The 6,679-nt window shown below is 37.8% G+C and overlaps 1 long non-coding RNA gene across 1 annotated transcript; it reads left to right on the top strand.

The window, feature by feature from the left end:
• The first annotated feature begins 721 nt into the window (after nucleotides 1–721).
• Nucleotides 722–4,661, top strand: LOC114061324. The gene is made up of 3 exons (XR_003572088.1): nucleotides 722–834; nucleotides 941–1,006; nucleotides 4,551–4,661. It is a non-coding gene; the product is annotated as an uncharacterized LOC114061324 (long non-coding RNA).
• Nucleotides 4,662–6,679: the final 2,018 nt, after the last annotated feature.

Below are 6,679 nucleotides of genomic sequence, written 5' to 3' on the forward strand. Positions count from 1 at the left end.
AAGTGACTCAATTAGCTCAAGAGAATAAAGAAAAGGCTTGTCAAAGCCATCAAGGCTTTCCACTTGCTCAAGTCCCATCCCTTTGCTCTCTGCCTTTATTAAATCTAAATGCATTTTATATTTGCAGATAGGTAGATGCTGTCTCTTCACTCCCTCTTCATAAACTCCCTCTTCACCACCACTTTCTTGTGGAAAATCTCATCAAATCTGTGGAGAGGAAAAGGAAGTAATTTCTGTACAGGTCCCTAAAGCATGTTTTTTCATAATGAAAGAAAATATTTACCTGTAGATAAAATCTTATCGGTGGCTCAACTTTGTTTTTCTTGCAGAGCACTAAAAACCATTAGAACAATATTGGATTTAGAGATGAACTGAAAGAGCAGAGACTTCAAGCAGAAGTTGTCTTATAATTCTTTCTTCCCCCCTCTCCCCCCCCGCCCCCCAGTGCATATATAGAGGCACAGTATTTATTGTTACACATGTCCCAGAGACCAACAGAAAAAAAGTGAAATCAAGCTCAGAATTGCTATCTGTTGCCTCAAGGGCACAGTCACGCCTAACGCAAACTGCAAACTCACTAATGCCAAGCATGTCCAAAACTGACTCAGAGACTGGCAACTCTGGGATGCAGTTGGATCTACAAAGGTGAAAGACTGTTCAGACACTCCTTAGCAACAGCACCTGCATCTTTTCCCAAGGACTCCCTCTCTGCTCCTTCCCAGCTCTCAGCCCTGATTCCATACCACCTCCTTGTAATGTCAAAGACCCTGTAATGATACCAGCTCATCAGAAAGGAGGGAAAACAAAAGAAATGGAATGATATCCTCTTAATCAGTATTATAGGGGGGTTTTGCCTCTGACCATGAGAATATTAAGATTTATATAATTGTTCAAAAAACATATCAAAAAGAAAAAAAGTGATTCATGATCTCTTCCACAGACTAGACTCTGATATGCTGCTGGTGTTTTACAAGATGAGGAGACACACTCATTGCCAATTGTGAAAGTAAGGGCACCTTGTGAAGTGCTTTGGAAGCTGTGCCAAGCCGATGGCGGTATGTTCAAGGGGGTAAAGAAGGGGTAGATCTGCATCCTGCTTTTTCTGTGCCAGTGGGATCACAATACAGCAATGCCAGTTCCCATACTGGCCTTGTAGCTTGGAAAAAGATCCTTGTCAGCCCATTCCATTACACAACTCACAGCGCAGTTGTCCTGAGGATTATGCTCTTGCCTCTGTATTTGGAATGGTTTCCTTTAAAGAAAGTAGCACCCCAAATTCACGAGTTTCCCTTGGGGCCATCTCCAGCAGAATCTAAACATTAAAATTAAATCGATTTCATTAAAGAAATAAAATCAAACTTTTAACTCCAAGACTGAAAACCAAATTACAAATAAAATATAGCACCTCAGACCAAGATACAAAATTGTGCTTAGCAGACAACACTTCTAAGGTCTCAACTCTCATGTCTAAGTTCCTGCAATGCCAGGATAGGGATCTTTGCAAAACAATCTAACAGTTGTTTAGAGAACTGCATATCTTAAAGAGTTGCACTGACCTACACACTACATGAAGAATTGGTGCAGGACACTATCTGCCAGCAGAGACCAACCTTCACTTTAATGGCACAGCAACTAGCATGGAAAGACAGTGCCTCTTCTAAGCTCATACCCTAAACATCTAGGCAGTGCTCTCAGTCTCACTTCTTTGTGGCTTGGATTTGTCAAGGAGGAGGGGACTGAGTAAAGTCAAGGGCAAATCTGGGTTCAGGGCTACCTCAGCTTCCCACTGGCCCCTTTGCCAAATCACTGGCCCCATGGACACAGAGTGGGGCATATAGCCATGCTTCCACTGCCCCAGTTTGGCAGCTTAGCATGTCAGCATGGGTCCACAGTCCTCACAAGTCCTCACTGGCCTGGCAAGGGCAGACAGGAGAATGAAAGGTACTACAGATCCACATTTAGACCATAGGCAGCTTCGGAAATTCAAGAAGAAGGCTGAGAAAGCACAAAGACACTTCCTAAGCTATCCTCTGGTTCTGTGAACAAAAGGAGGTGGTATATTTTGGCATAGAATTGCTTGTGGCAAATTCCAAAGTGCCACCTGATCACACACACAAGCATGCATAGATTATTTAATCAGCGGTTCCACCTGAAGGAAGAGAACAAATGAATTGGTGAAGCATGTAGGACTTTTTCACACTCTTCCAAGATGTTCACATGGGAGGAAAAGATAAATACTGAAAAAAAACAAAGAAGAGAAGAGAAAGGCTGTGGGAAATTTTCAGAAAGGAATAAAATACAGGCTTTAAATATCTTAACACTGCTTTGGGACACTTAGGCTCCTAGAAGGTATCTACTTGACATCAGTTAAGATTGCCCCAGTATGTGCATGCCACTGAGGGAAGAGGAGAATAAATTAAGTGAAAAAGCAGCAATAACCTCTGGCAGGGCTTCTATTCTATTCAGATGTCAATGTTTAGCAGTTGAAACATCTTTCCACCCAAATAAACAACACCAGGTCTTATTTTGATAAGGACAAGACCTACAGAGGAAACTGTAAGAACACGTCATCTAGCTCAATCTATGTGTCCTCTTGACATTGCTTGTTTTACAACAAACATTTCCGCACTTTAACAGATAATAATTGCTCAGCTTAAAGGCTTCTCCTTTGGCTTTGCTCTTGAATAGTCTAATATGCTGTCAAGTGCAGCATGTCTTTCAGAAACTAAAATTCAAGAGAGCATTAGAAGACTTACTCCAGTGCACAATTGTAAATGCCAGTCAAGCCAAAGCAATCTTCACTGCTTCTGCAGTTATGCATGAAAATGCAGGTCTGATGGATGAAACCTTTTTTTAAGTCACATAATACCTTCCAAACCCTCTTCTGTAAATTTTTTTAGTGATACACAGTAGATTATGTTTCTCTATAAAGAAAGTATTCCTCATGAGGATTCCTCAAGAACCTTATTTCTGAGGTACCTTGGGATCCTCAAGGCTACAACAGGTAGCCTGCCTACTCTTTTGTATGGTTTGTTGAAGCTTCAGCCAAGAGCTGCTAAACAAAATACTTCAGTTGTACTGAGTAAAAGAAAAAGGAGCATTACCACTGCACTAACATTCAAGTATTAATTAGACAGGACTGGAACATGGAAATATTTAAAATAAATTATCTTTTGGGTATTATTAAATGATAAATTTTATGCATACTAAATCATTTTATAGCCTGGTAAAATAACCTCTTTCTGTGGCCTAGGAGATGCATAATTAATGTATTTTTTCTAGCCATCAGTGTTTAATTATTAAAAAGTTGGACTAACATTTGGATGGCAAAAGTATAAAAGCCTTTTGGAAAAGCCTAACATTTATGTGAAGAATAGGACTGAAATAAGTCTTTTAATTAGATTTTTGTTTATTATAATTTATTTTTAAATAGCACATACTGGTCTCTTTAGGTCTTTCTGAATCTGGGGTAAGGAAAGGGTTTTAATTTCTATTCTCTAGTTTCTTCTTCAGTGTATATCACTCTAGTATTTTCTTCTTGCATTGACAAACTAGGTGCAAGGAAGAGCTAATTAAATATGAGAAACTAAACTACAATATAACTACAATTTTTATGTTTAGGTTGTCTTTGTATTTGATATGAGCCAAAACTGAGACTTTTAACAATAGTGACACTTTTCACTACAGATTTCAGCTAACAGATTTATATCCTGTGTATTTGATAAATATAAAATAAATATATAAAATAAATAAAACATAAATGTATTAAGAAACTAGAAAAAGTTCACATGGAGTTCACAGGGAATCCAGAACAGTGTTTTGATAGGAGGTACAGAAGGAAATCTGTAGAGACAGTACTGAACACACATGTGAGTGACGCTACAGATTGCATCATACAGTGAACAAAAGCCTGCCATTGGTGGCTTTCCATGGCAGCCCGGCTCTTGTCGAGTTTCTGGTAGGTATTATAGAAGTTTTAAGGAAAATTACAATCAGGCATTTGAAATAAAGCAATGGGGTCACTTCAAAGTGAAGGATGAGAGTACTGGAACTGCTCACAAGTACCTGTGTTAACAGGAGAGAGTAAAAAAGTTCTTGCCCAAGAACTTTAAAAATTTAGGATGAAAGTGTCTGGCACTTCTGGTTTCCAGATGAGAAATGGGAGCTGAGCTCTTGATGCTGGGAGGAAGGACAGTTAGGCCCTAAGGGAAAAACTATGGCTTATGTTTCACAAGTCAGGGAGAAGAGCAGAGTGATGACAAATGATGTGATGTACAAACGATGACTGCAGCAGGAGTACATAGTTGTATTCTCAACAGAAGGAAAAAAAAATGAATCCTTGGAAATTGTTTGATATGGAAAAGTGAGAGCAATTACGGGGAAAATATAAGTATTTTTTTTCTACGGAAAGAAGATTCAAGTTAAATGACTGTATAACCCAGGAGTACAAATTTCAGCATAAAAAGAGAGAGAGAAATAAAATGCATCTCTGCAGTAGCTTTCCTATTACAGGCTAAAAGCTGGTTCTTCCTTTTCCCTGCTTTGCAAAGCATCACAGCACCACCATTTCACAGGAGTTCAGTAAGAAGCAGCCCAAGCTTGAATATATACATCATGATCTCTGCTGCTTTCCAATAGGCTTTTCTGGAGCTTTTGCCCCTCACCCTCTGAAGGAATAAAAAGCTGAATAATGTAATCAACAGCAATTCATTGCCTTGAAGTTTAGCAAATAAGCAGAAAATATGTACTATGTGGTAATGTACTTCAGAAAAAAATATTATTCTACAGAAGCAAACTGGAATTTCCTCTGTTAACGAAAATTTTAAATACATAGTACTCAATAGATATGCAATTCAAATGCTGTTCTTCAGAGGATGTATCATGATAGGAGTGATGGAGTTCAAAAACATTAATGAGGATTCTGTTGAAGCATACAGACTTTGTGAAACAATTTTTTGAGTAAATGTGAAATTGCTAGCCAGGAAAGTTTAAATCCCATCCAGAAATTAATTAACTGCCACATTAACTAAATGTACACGCAACTTGTTCCACTAAAAGCAGTGTGTTTTCTTATTGAGAAAAAGATCCCACTGCATTTTCTCTCCTGAAAAACACCACTGACGACAACTCAGAACAGGAATTATATCTTTCCTTTCTGTGCCACAACTGTTTTCTTGCCACTCTGATATACCCTACCTGGCAGTATGGTGTTGGCAAAGGGTGGCTTCTCACTATTTTTTGAGTGACAGAACCTAGGCCTGCCATGTCCAGCCAAAGCATCTATAGAACTGTCAGAAAGTCTTGAAGATTACTCCCTGGGCTGTGTGACTCCAGGACAAAATTCAACTGCCATCACAGAAGGTTACAAAGACAGGAAGAGAACCGAAAATACAAAACAGTTTTTTAAAAAAAAAGGATTCGAGTTTCTACGCAGTACCCATATTCTTTAGATGCAGAAGCAAGTAGTCAGCAAGTAAAACATGAAAGCAGAGGAGGACACTCCTATATTGGAAGGGAGGAAAAAATGAGAAAAATAATCAAACTCAGAAAAAAAACAAAATACTGATTCAAAGGCATTTACAGTGGAATTTCCCATTATAAAGCCAGAATCTGGTACATCTACCTTCAAATATCTTTTACAATTTTTTAGGTAAGCCCACAAAAAAAGAAGAAAGAAAAAATCTGAAGCAAACCTGTAGTTGTTTGGTTGAGATTTTTGCATATATTCTTTATGAGCATCTAGACATGAATAAAACTCAGGCTCTACTTACAAAAGAACAAACTCAGCATTTAAAAATTAAACTATTACCTTTAGAATGCAGTTCAGCCCTGATGAGCTAAAGTACTCCTTCCTTTCTGAAAGGCATTTTGTATCACATCTGGATATAACAAGCTGACTACTGTCAAGTCAGAAGAATAAAAGAAATGACAAGGAAAATCACAGATGTGAGTGTTCCAGTGCAAGAGGAAGATTTCAGACTTCTGAGATAGAGGTTTCATACCTTAGATCAATGTGAGCTGGCTCAGTGCTGATACAACTCATTACAAATGCTACTGCATAAAAAAGTTGCTCAAAATACATTATGTAATCCTGAGCTTTGTCTCTGAGAAGTTGATCTTAATAACCAGCTGGCTTACAACATTGCCAAAAGGTATGTAGACACCTTCTCCATGTGAATAGTAGAGGTAACAAACTCAAAATTATCGTTTTGCAAAAATGCAGATGTTTCCCCAGAACTCAAAGGAAAATAATTTTTTTCCAATTCTCATACATTTCATTACATGTGACCAGAAATACACTACAGACTTTACTAAAGCTATCAGGGGCTTAGGCTGATTTAATACAAAAGCTAAAATATTTTTCTCACCAGTTAATAAGGATTGAAACATTTGTTTTTTCTCAATCGAAATCTGTTTCCATTGTTGTGAATTATTTTGACAGAAACATTTGACTTTTCATTACTAAGAGGGGAAAACATGAAAAGGAAGACATTCCTTTATTTTCTATAGAGTAGCCTCCCTGATTATTCAAGCTAGCATTTTAACATCTGAATAACACCCCCTGATTTTTAGCTTTGAATAAAGTTTTAGAATACAATTAAAACTCAAATATAAAATTACTGAAAAATCACCAACCAGCCAAACTTGTGAGGGTAGAAACACAAAACTTCTGGGGCTT

Source organism: Empidonax traillii, unplaced genomic scaffold (genome assembly GCF_003031625.1).
Source record: "Empidonax traillii isolate 1590-97213 ecotype Southwest subspecies unplaced genomic scaffold, ASM303162v1 scaffold326:size758569, whole genome shotgun sequence".
Taxonomy (NCBI): Eukaryota; Metazoa; Chordata; class Aves; order Passeriformes; family Tyrannidae; genus Empidonax; species Empidonax traillii.